The following is a 12911-nucleotide window of genomic DNA, read 5'->3' on the forward strand; positions in this document are numbered from 1 at the left end:
TCATCAATGGAAAAGAATATGGCAGCCATAAACAAGGAAATTAAAGAGCTCAGACAAGGCAGAGGCCAGTTGGACAAAAAGTCTTACAAAGAGTCATCTCTATCCAGAAAAAGCATGGATATGATAGAATGTTATGGTTGTCATAAAAAGGGACATTATAAGAGAAATTGTCCAGAGAAAAATAAGAGAGACACTTCCGGTAGCAAGAAGACTTCAGGGGGAAGCGATACCGGAAGGAAACATAGTGATAAGGGTTCAAATGGACAGTTAACTGGCAAGCTTGGCTCTTGCTCAAACGAAGCTGGAATGTTCATTTATGTAATGATAAATGGTGTTAGGGTGAAAATGTTAGTAGACACAGGGGCTACGGTTACGATGCTGTCAACAACTTTATTCGACAAAGTGAAAGACCATTGGGCATTTGAAATCCAAGAACCTGGAATGAAAGTTTACACTGCAGATGGTGATGAATTAAAGTTGGAAGGTAAAGTCAATATTGAGATGGCAATTGGAAGACATCCCATAAAGACATTAGCTTTGGTAGCTAATCTTCAGGTAGAGGGTATTCTTGGATTAGACATGATCAAACGTTTTGATATGGTCATAGATGCGAAACGACATGTTTTGTTATTTGAGGACGAAAGTGTTCCTATGATGTATGAAGGTAAATTTGGATGCTTTAGAGTTGTAGCAGAAGAAACGGTCAGTATACCACCCCGGAGTGAACTTATTATACCAGGGAAAATTTGTACTCTTAAGGAGGAGGAACTACAAACACAGGGCATTGTAGAACCTAAAGAAAAAGAAGATACTAATAGGCCATTGACTGCTAGAACTTGTGTTCAACCAATGAAGAATAATATTGTGCCAGTGAGGTTGTTGAACGTGGAGTCTGAACCAAAGGTGGTGTACAAGAACACAGAGATTGGGCAATTTCAGGAAACGGAACAAGTTACTTCAAATTATGCTAGTGAACCAGCAGAGCGGCCTGACATAGAAAACTTGTATAATGACTCGGTGATGCATCTAACAAAGAAACAAGCTAAGGAAGTAAAATCTTTTCTTTGGAAGTACAAATCATTGTTTGCCAAGAGTAATAATGATCTTGGAAAAACTAATATAGTCAAACAGAAGATTGACACTGGAGACGCGAGACCTATAAAACAACCTGTTCGCCGTTCTCCTGCACACTTGGCAAAAGAAATAGAAAGAAATATTGATGAGATGCTAGACTGCAATATTATAGAACCTTCGACAAGTCCCTGGGCATCACCTATTGTACTGGTGAAAAAGAAGGATAATTCCTATCGATTTTGTGTAGATTACAGGCGTCTTAATGCTTGCACAGTTAAGGACGCATATCCTTTGCCCAGGATTGATGAATCCTTAGAACAATTGTCTGGATACAGCTGGTTCTCCACCTTTGATATGTTTTCCGGATATTGGCAGGTGGAACTTGATCCCAAGGACAAACATAAAACGGCTTTCGCCACACGAAGGGGTTTGTTTCAGTTTCGAGTGATGCCTTTCGGGCTTTGTTGTGCACCAGCCACGTTCGAAAGATTAATGGAAATGGTATTGGCAGGATTACAATGGGAGGTTTGCCTGGTTTACCTTGATGATATAATCATCATGGGTAAAACATTCAATGAAATGATGGCTAATTTAGAGCGAGTGTTTGACAGACTTTAATCAGCTGGGTTGCGATTAAAGGCCAAGAAATGCCATTTGTTCCAGAGATCTGTGAAATTCTTAGGCCACATTATTTCTGAAGAAGGTATAATGACAGATCCTGAAAAGATAGAAAGTGTGAAACACTGGCCAGTACCAACAAATGCAACCGAGGTCAGGTCCTTGGACTGTGTGGATACTATAGGAAGTTTATAAAGGACTTTGCAACGATTGCCAAGTGTCTACATAAGTTGACTGAAAAAGGGAGACCATTTGTCTGGAATGATGATTGCCAGATTGCTTTTGATCTGTTGAAACAAAAGCTTATAACTACCCCAGTATTAGGACACCCCGACTTCACTAAAGAGTTTATACTGGACACAGATGCTAGCAGAGATGCTATTGGGGCTATACTTTCTCAGGAACAAGAGGGTCATGAGAAAGTTATTGCCTATGCCAGTCGTACCTTGTCCAAGAGTGAACGAAGCTACTGCGTCACTAGGAAGGAGCTACTTGCAGTTGTTCATTTTGTTAAAGTTTTCAGACATTTCCTTCAGGGACGAAAATTTCGTATTAGAACGGACCATAGTTCACTAAAGTGGTTATTGAGATTCAAGAACCCAGAGGGCCAACTAGCAAGATGGCTAGAAGTATTGAGTACATATGATATGTTGATTGAACACCGCCCAGGAGCGCAACATCAAAATGCTGACGCCCTTAGTAGAATACCTTGCAAACAATGTGGTTTCTTTACTGCTTGGGATCAAGAAGAGGAATCAAGGTCCCTACATGCAATTAAGAACAATGAGGATGATGCCAAATTGTCAGGCGATTTGTCCCTTAAAAGTATTCAAGAAAACGATGAAGATGTTGCACTGATTGTCAAATGGTTAAAAGATGGGACAAAACCAAAATCCGAAGAACTAGCAGGGAAAAGTATTTATGTTCGAGATATTGTAGGACAATGGGATTTGTTATTGGTAAAAGATGGGTTGCTGTGCAGAAAGTGGATTACTGGAAAGGGAAGTCCTATCTTACAAGCTATAATACCATGGAGCGAGAGGCGCAAGGTACTATATTTCTGTCATGACTTTAAAGGGGCTGGACATCTGGGTCACAAGAAGACACTCGAAAGAGTGCGAAGTAAGTACTATTGGCCAGGTAGCCGAAAGGATGCAAGAGCATACGTTGCAGGATGTGAAAAATGTTCAAAGAGAAAAAGTCCGAATATTACAAAGAAAGCTCCCATGAAGGAAGTGGAATCTGGAATCCCTATGGAGAGAGTGGCCAAGGATATTCTAGGAGAATTGCCAAAGACGGAGAGAGGTAACCGATATATTTTGGTAGTTGCTGACTACTTTACCAAGTGGACCGAGAGTTTTGCCATGCCAAACATGGAAGCACAAACGGTTGCTCGTATATTGGTAGAGGAGGTCTTTGCTAAATTCGGAGTGCCTAGAATACTTCATTCGGACCAGGGCAGGCAATATGAAAGTCTTTTGTTTCAAGAGCTCTGTGTCTTACTTCATATTGAAAAGACTAGAACAACTCCCTATCACCCACAAAGTGATGGGATGGTTGAACGTTTTAATAAAACCCTTGCAACCATGCTTAGTGCATATGTGAACGAGCACCAGACTAACTGGGATGAATCTCTCCCATATGTTATGCAGGCCTATCGTTCTGCAGTTCACGAAACTACAGGCTATACACCCAACTTTTTAATGTTAGGTAGAGAGACATCTACAACCCTAGATTTCATGTACGAATTGCCAGGAGAGGTAAAAGTTACTCCTAGAAACCAGTCGGTTTGGGAATTACAGGAACGCTTAGAAGAAGCTCACAGGGTAGTACGAGAAAATACTAAGCAAGCTATGTGTCGACAAAAGACATATCATGACCGGAAGCTTAGCTATGAAAAATTTGTCCCTGGTGATAGTGTTCTTGTGTACTTTCCGGTTCGCAAAATAGGTAGGTCAGCGAAATTGACCTCATATTGGCATGGTCCATATACAATCTTAAGAAAATGCTCTAATCTGACCTACAAGGTTAACTGTGGGCCAAAAGGTAGAGAGCAAGTTGTCCACGTAGATAGAATTAGAATAAGACATCCCCAGTTACTGAGGGGAGAATCAAGTTCCAGTGAAGTTGATAAACTAGGTGATCAGAGACGTCTAGAAGATGAGAATAAAGTCTCTGATGAAAAAGATGACATAGGGGATACAGGTGATCAGGTGGGGGATACTTGGTCATCAACAATGATAGAGTCAGACGATCAAAATGATATGTGGTCGCCAGATCCCACAAGAAGGAAAAGACGTCCACCAAAATGGATGTCAGACTATGTCAGAGATTAAATAATGTGTTAGAAATATATATAGTTAGTGTCGAGTTTTGATATTTTAAACAGATAGTTTAACGTTTTGTTTATATTTTGTCTTTCATAGATTACAATGCCAAAGACAAAGATAACTGTCAACAAAGGCAGGAAGTGCCCATTCTGTCCTTACCGTTTCATGAAAGATGAAGAATTGTCAAAGCACATTGACGAATGCAGTAAGGAACTGTTGTTCTGCAATTTTTGTGATTTCAATTCCACCACCTCCAAAAATTTGAGAAGGCATCTCAAGAGACAACATGACATTGGTGAAGAAACTGGCGGTGAGGTAGATTCAGTACTTCAAAAGGAAGGCCCCAATGAAAGTTACGTCTCAGATGCTGAATCGTGGGTCACACAGGATCCTGGAGATCTTCGAGCGGTGCTTCTGGGGGATATAAGTGAAAGTGAGAGTGAGGATGAAGTCAGTAAAGAGAAGAGTGGGAAGGAACTCCCGTGTAGTGATGAATCAAAGAGAGAAGAAGGTAGACTCTACCGGAAACCGACTCGACCTTTACCAGTTTTCGCTCCCGCTAGGGTTGCACCCTTAATAGATAACAGACCTTCTAATCCAGCACCTGAGAAACAACCATGTGAACACAAAGAGTGTCAGACTGATCCAGTGTATTTCACGGAAAGCGTAAAAATAATCACCAAATGGGTCGAAGAGGGAAGATTGAAAAGAAGAAATTGCTGTAAAAAAAAAAAAAAATCATTTTGACACTCAAAGATATTCTGTTCATTTAAAGAAGCAAAACATCATAAATATTTAATACCCTTAAATTGTTGTTGTTTTCATACGGGGCGTATGACTTAAAGGGGTGGGTGATGTGATGAATCAGGGTTGTACCAATCTATGTTAATAGGGTAGTTAAGGTTTTTTTGGACATGGAATAACCTGTCTCCCCTACCATGAAATAGACTAGTCCAATACTATATATATAGCGGGTTTTGGCAGCTTCAGTTAGTCTATTTGAAGTCTCCTTGGAGTCTGTTTGCGAGTGTGTTCGCTGTAGCTGCAGAGTAGTTACCAGGTAAGGGTAAAGAAGTAAGTGAGGACGTTGAATTAGCAGAATCGCAATAAAGGTTACTACAGGGCTGAATAAGCCTTATAGTATAGGTTGCATCAACTGATCGACCACCGTAGCTTTGGCATTGGAAATAAAGGCTGAATAAGTCTGCACTCTAGTGCCAAAGTGAGCTGGAGACGCCAGTTGACTAGAGACCTCTTGTTTGTAACCAGGGCCCTTGGTTGGGCCAGTTGTCCGGGGACATTGGTTTAGTGTAGGACAGGTGGTCCAGAGTCAAATTGTCCCTTGATTTCTTTAAGATTAGTTATGCGAATCATAGTAAATATTTTGATTGAGTAAATTGTTTAAATAATCATCGTAAATATATTGATTAAGTTTGTGTCCTAGTGGACCAGATACAGATCATTTATTTAGGTTATTGCACTGCAGAAATCCCGGGTGTAACCGGGTACGTGTCCACTTGAATATTTAGACCGCTCGGCTGGACACACGTTACACTATATTTTAATATCATGTTCAAATGAATATCAATAAAAATACACAAACCAAGGATGTGCCAGTGTTTTCAGGCCCGCAAAATAAAATTGTAAATGATTTATACAAATATATGTTTAAACTGTACTGTGTTGAAATTTAACAAACCCATGGTTAGATTCCATACAGAAAATATGGTATAATGTATGGTTTATCAATTGAGGGTGTCAATATGAACAAGCATTCTGAAATTATTGCATTAGCAATACTAGTCCCCTACCGGCAAGTGTAATCTGGTTCCCGTTAAAAATTGAAAATGCCATAATTCCATCAAAAATCAATGAAGCGGAACGAAATGCAAACTTGACCTATAATTCATCAAGGTAAAGTCACATACCAAAAATCATCTCAATATCTGCAAGCGTTTAGAAAAAAATTACGGAAAACCCTGAAAAATTGAAAAGGTCGTAAATTCGTCAAAAATCATTGAAGCGGAACGAAATTCAAACTTGACTTGTAACTCATCAAGATACACGCACATACCAAAAATCAGCTCAATATCTGCAAGCCTTTAGAAAAAAGTGCGGAAAACCAAGTGGGACAGACTGACAGAGGGACAGAGACGGACGGACAGACTCAGAGGAAACCTATAGTCCCCTCCGGTTTCACCGGTAGGGAGCTAATAATAAATGGATAGCTGCTAATGTAAAACAAATATTATGAGATCAATTTATTCAAAAGTGGTCTAGTAATTAATAAAGGACAGATTTACACAATCTTCAAACAAAACTTCGGATCTGAAAATTATATTGATAAGTTATCTCCTAATTTTAGAAAAATATTTATAAAATTTCGTATCGCAAATCATCATCTACCAGTAGATCTGGAACATGGTATGTTATACCACTGTGTGATAGAATATGTACACTGTAATAATACTCAAATTGCTGATGAATTTCATTGTATCTTCGAATGTAAAACTTAAGTTAATGTAAAAAAAAACAATTACTTGGGCAATTATTATTCCAACAGACCGAGTGCTATTAAATTCATGTAACTAATGTCAACTCAAAACGAAAGAATGCTGGAAAACTATGTATGTTCATCCCAAAAATTGGTGAGGTCTGTCTTCCTTGATATATTTTCCCCTCTCTTTTTTATTTATTTAATCTTCTGTCATGTTTTTTGTTTTGTATATGTACCTCTGACCAGTTTTATATATAATGTATATATGGTATAAATGTACCCCATGTATCAATATTTTGGTTTAGGTGAATAAACTGAACTTGAACTTGCATTTCACGCAGATTACAAATATGCTTACAAAACAAGAATAAAATGATGTATGGGTACTAGAAAATCTAAAATTTCTTCTTAATCCATGAAAAGGAAATTATACTTACTGAGTAGAAGTTGATAATCCAGCCTTAATCCTTGTACATGGCTTGTCAAATACATTATATATGAACAGCAAAGACGCGCACTTTTGTCCATCAGCTAAATTCAAATTTTGACCTAGATAAGCTGCAAACAACTTTCTCTGTATCGCTACCCAGTAGGAAAATTGCATAACAAGGTTATCATGACCTTGAAACTGACCTGCTAAGCAAGAACCACTCCTTATCTGATGCGTTCAGGATAAATTTGGCGAGTGGATCTTAAGTAATGTAAACTGACCGGGGTTAATAGTTAGTGTATCCAGAGGCAAAGAAGCTAGTCAACATGTACAGTGTTCCTAGACCCAAATTTAACATCATATGCAACTGTTTTAAAATCGTCCCCAATGAAGGACGTTTCTACTCAGGTTTCTGAGAATGATATTCTTAAGCAAACCTTAACATCTAAGATGTCTACGTCATCAAATGACAAAGCGAAATCTGTTTCGACACCTGCTTCTGCAGGCCCTGCAGCTGTGGCTGCACCAAACCCTGTAGCTACGACTGCATCAAAGTCAACAGCTGCAGGTATATCAAAATCATCTGGGAGACAGAATAGATCTCCCTCTAAAAACACTAAGAAGCAGTCGAGTGATCGATTGCCGAAAGCAGCAAAAGTTCCCGTCGCTCTGCATAATAAATTTGGGGTCTTTGAGGAAATGGACATTACACCATGCCATTCTTCCTCGCGAGTCCGAAGTGAATTGCCTAATAAAAATAAAGGGAGGATTTCCCCCATTTCCCATCATAAGAAATAGAAATGAATCATCCTACATTCATACAATGGAATTGTCGAGGTTTTAGGGTTAATTTTAACGAATTATCATTACTTATTCAGGACCATTGCCCGGTAGTTTTATGTTTACAAGAAACACATTTGAAAGAAATAGATAAGATCAATATTAAAAACTACAGTATGTATAACCATTATGCTCAAACTGATAGAGCATCTGGTGGTACTTCTATAGCAATTAACAATAAATACATTCACAGTCAAATAAGTTTGAAAACTAATCTTCAGGCAGTAGCTGTACGCCTTTCCCTTTATAAAACAATTACCCTTTGTTCTGTATATGTACCCCCGTACTATCAATTACAACTTTTAGACCTCACAAAATTAATAAAACAACTCCCTGCTCCATTTCTGATTGTCGGTGACTTTAATGCCCATAATCCGCTATGGGGTAGCGACAAAATCACAGATAAAGGGAAAATAATCGAAGATACAATATCGCACCATAATCTTTGTATACTTATGACAGCTCAAACACCTACTTGCATCCGGGTAATGGTTCATATTCTTCTATAGATATCAGTTTAGTAGATCCTTTTTTACTCCTAGATCTAAGTTGGTCAGTGCATTATGATTTCTGCGGGAGTGATCATTTCCCAATTATTCTTAAAGTACATAAACCCTCCGAAAACAACAATGTTCAAAACTGGAAATTAAACAAGGCTGACTGGAATAAATTTGAATACTTATGCTTACAAAATATTTATGTTGAAAAATTTGAAAACCATCCTGATCCTATTCAAAATTTTACTGAAATACTATTAAATATCGCAAACGAAAATATACCTAAAACCTGTACAAATTCTACTAAAACGAATAAAACAATGGTTTACAGAGGAATGCAATGAAGCGATAAAAGCTCGCAAAAAAGCAGAAAGATTATTTAATAGATTACCTACATCATCAAATTTAAGCAATTTTCGTGTATTTAGAGCAAAAGCTCGCAGAACTATTAATTTTAGCAAAAGAAGATCTTGGAAAAAGTTTGTTTCAAACCTAAATTCACATACCCCTATAAATAAAGTTTGGAACGCAATATGAAAAATAAAGGAAAAGGTCCTGAAAAATACCAACATGTTAGTATTGGAAATCAAATTATTACTGATAAGAAAGAAATATCTAATGAAATAGCCAATGCAATCTCCAAGAATTCCTCGACAAACAACATGAGTCCTAGTTTTATAACATACAAAAATACTCAAGATAAAAAAAAACATTAGATTTTACATCCGAAAACAAAGAATGTTATAATGAACCATTTACTTTTGAAGAGTTGCAAAAATTTCTAGATAAATCTCACGACTCAGCTGTAGGACCGGATCATATCCACTATCAATTAATTAAACATCTTCCTAGAGAGAGCAAAGAGTGTCTTCTGCAAATTTTTAATACTATCTGGAAACGAGGGGATTTTCCACCTTCCTGGACTCAAGCCACAATTATTCCTATTCCAAAACCTGGACAGGACCATGCAGACCCTAATAATTATCGAATAATTGCGTTAACAAGCTGCTTATGTAACACCATGGAACGGATGATCAATGAACGATTAATATGGTTTCCTGAAACCAATAACATTCTTACAAATATACAATGTGGTTTTAGAAAAAAACCGAAGTACTATTGACCAGTTAGTAAGACTGGAGACCTTTATTAGAGATGCTTTTGTTAAAAAAGAGCATGCTGTATCTATATTTTTTGACTTAGAAAAAGCGTACGATACTACATGGAAATATGGTATTTTAAAAGATCTTGACAATATTGGTCTCAAAGGACATTTACCTAATTTTATTAAGAACTTTTTAAATGATAGAACTTTTAAAGTGCGATTAGGATCTACAGTTTCAGACAATTTTGAACAAGAAATGGGTGTACCACAAGGAAGTATTCTTTCGGTCACATTATTCAGCATTAAAATAAATAGTTTGGCTGAAGTACTTAAAAATTATACGCATGGTAGTTTATATGTTGATGACTTTGTTCTGTGTTATAAGTCCAAAAATATGAATTTTATTGAGCGGTTACAATCATGTCTATACAATATTAAAAATTGGGCCGATAATAATGGTTTTAAATTTTCAATGAGTAAAACGGCGTGTATGCATTTTTGTTTAAAACGGAAAACCCATGATGATCCAAATTTGCAATTAAATGGAAATCCAATATAAGTAGTTAAAGAAATAAAGTTTTTAGGTGTCATCCTTGATAATAAGCTCTCTTTTATTCCACATATAAAGATGCTCAAGGGAAAATGCTTAAAGGCACTAGATATTATGAAAGTTATAGCAAACACGAAATGGGGAGCTGATAAAAGTACCCTACTTAAACTGTATCGCTCTCTAGTAAGATCGAAACTAGACTATGGGTGTATTGTGTATGGATCAGCTAGGACTTCCTATATAAAGGCTCTCGACGCAATCCATCATCAAGGTCTTAGATTGTGCTTGGGGGCTTTTCGAACATCTCTTAAAGATAGTTTATATGTAGAGGCAAATAAACCACCTCTAGATTTAAGAAGAATTAAACTTGCTTCAGTATATAATTAAATTAAAAGCAAACACCGATAATCCTGCTCATGACTGTGTTTTTCATCCACAAAATGCACATTTATTTGATAAAAACAAGAAAGGCATAAAACCACTTTGTTTTCGATTTAAAAATCATATTAGAGATTCTGAACTACCATTGGATTTTGTCAAACCTACTATTCTTTCTGAAAAACCACCATGGAAATTAATTAAACCAGTAGTTAACAAATCCTTATCCGAACTAAAGGAATCAGGAACAAATCCCCTCATTTTTCAGCAAAAATTAGCTGAAATAAAATCTAAACATCCTACAACAGAAATTTACACAGATGGTTCTAAGGACAGAGGTAGGGTTGCTGCCGCTGCAGTGGTCAAAAATCATGTTTTTTCTATTCGACTTCCGAACGAAGCAACAATTTTTACGGCCGAAGCAAAAGCTATACAACTAGCTTTTGAATATATTAAAACTTCTAGTGAAAAATCGTTTGCAATATTTTCAGACTAGCTCTCATGTTTAGAGTCCATACACAATATGAACACAGATCACCCATGTCGCCCGCGTGGCGCAGTGGTTAGAGCATTCGCTCTAGAGTCGCGAAGTAAGGAGTTGATCCTTACGTCGCGGGTTCGAATCCCACTGTGGGACGTGAAGACCGGTCCTTCGGATGAGACCGTATAAACCGAGGTCCCGTGTCGCAGTAGGTGCTGGCACGAAAAAGATCCCTCACTGCTCAATGGCCGTAAGTGCCGAGTATAGGACAAAATTTGCAGCTCTCCACTGGCAAGAGGTAGCGTCTCCATATGAGTGAAAAATTCTCGAGAGGGACGTTAAACAACATACAATCAATCAATCAATCAGATCACCCATACATTTTGGATATATTGACTAAGTTCTATCATCTGACTCAACAAGGTAAAGAAGTTGAATTTTGTTGGATTCCGAGTCATATGGGTATTCCGGGTAATAACAAGGCCGATAGTTCTGCAAAAACTGCTCTTCAATATGAAATCGTTTCTTTTAAAATTCCTTACACCGATCTAAAGTATTTAGTCAAACTTTATGTAAATTCTCTTTGGCAGATATTTTGGGATTTTTGTGATAATAATAAATTGTATGCAATACAAAACAAAGTTAATCAATCATCTGATTTCGGCCTGAAACGTCAGGACGAAGTCATTATTTCAAGAATACGAATTGGACATTCAAAATTTACCCATTCATATCTTCTAGACAAAGACAATCAACCTGAATGTGTATCTTGCGAATGTGCAATAACTATACATCATATTCTTTTGGAATGTTCTGATTTTTCGCCTATACGAAAGAGACTTTTTAAAAATGTGCGAACAATGCATGATCTTTTTACAAACATTAATCCTTGTACAATTATACAATACTTACAAGAAACTGATTTTTACAACAAGATTTAATGTACATATTTTTTATTAGTATTTTTGTAATTTTCAATTTAACTTTTCATTTTATTTTTAAAGAACTATATACGGTAAGGGCGTATTCCTGCCCCCATAATAGTCAAATTTTGAAAATCTCTTGAAATGAGGAAAAAGTGCATATATTGTATAAAATAATCCAAATTAAGACAATATATTATGAAATTGGAAAAATTAGTTGGCTTTTCTTGTCTCTGTGACGTCACAAACTATTTGGATTTCCGTTATGTTTAAAATAGAGGCCAAAATGCACAGAGTTTGTTCAATTTTGGCTATAGTATTTATAGAGCGCAAGCTTGCTCAGGTACCATATTCACATATTTCATTGATATTATCAATCTACACATTATATCAAAAGATCTAGTCTGAGCAGACCTGCGCTCGATAATTTCCAATCAAAAAACCGACGTAAAATACGCTATTTTCTCTCAAAATCATCGCAATTTGGAATTTACGTCATTTTATTGACGTCATATCTAACTAATGATGTCAAAGTTGATAAAAATATTTAATGCTTTGAAGCCTGCAAATATCCACCTGGTTTAGAGCATAATTAAAGATTTCTCCATCAAAGTTTTATTTTGGGGGCAGATACTGGCCACTACAGAATATAGTCCTTTCATGTCCGTCGGATGGGACGTTAAATGGGGCCCCATGTCAAGGATTGCAATCCCTTTGGCACGCTAAAGATTGTTTCTCTGGTTTACGAAAAAGAGTAGGCTCATTGGGGGCCGCCAGAGAAACCCAAAACTTTCAAAACCGTTCCTATAATATTTAAATTCCTACCGCCGAAATATGGCTGAATTATCGCCGACTCGGCGTAAAACAATAATAATCAATCAATCACATTTAAAAAAAATTCCTCGCTAGAACACAACTTTGACGCTCACTTTCTACGTATCAACTAAAGAGTTCTTTCAGATAAACATCATGTGAAGGTCCATTTCTGATTTGTAGATTTTGTTCATTACCCTTCTGGTAAGTTGTGTGTGTGTGTGTGTGTGTGTGTGTGTGTGTGTGTGTGTGGTTTTTATTACTTTTTTTTGTTTTCCTTTTTTAATCATACCTTTTTTCAGTGGGAAAAAAATATCAAAAAATATGTTATCCTTTTCTTTCAGTGAAATGCACTCTTTTGTCTTTCGTCATGTG

Source organism: Saccostrea echinata, unplaced genomic scaffold (assembly GCF_033153115.1).
Source record: "Saccostrea echinata isolate AGI-Se365-2 ecotype Australia unplaced genomic scaffold, CSIRO_AGI_Sech_v1 ptg000036l, whole genome shotgun sequence".
Classification (NCBI taxonomy): domain Eukaryota; kingdom Metazoa; phylum Mollusca; class Bivalvia; order Ostreida; family Ostreidae; genus Saccostrea; species Saccostrea echinata.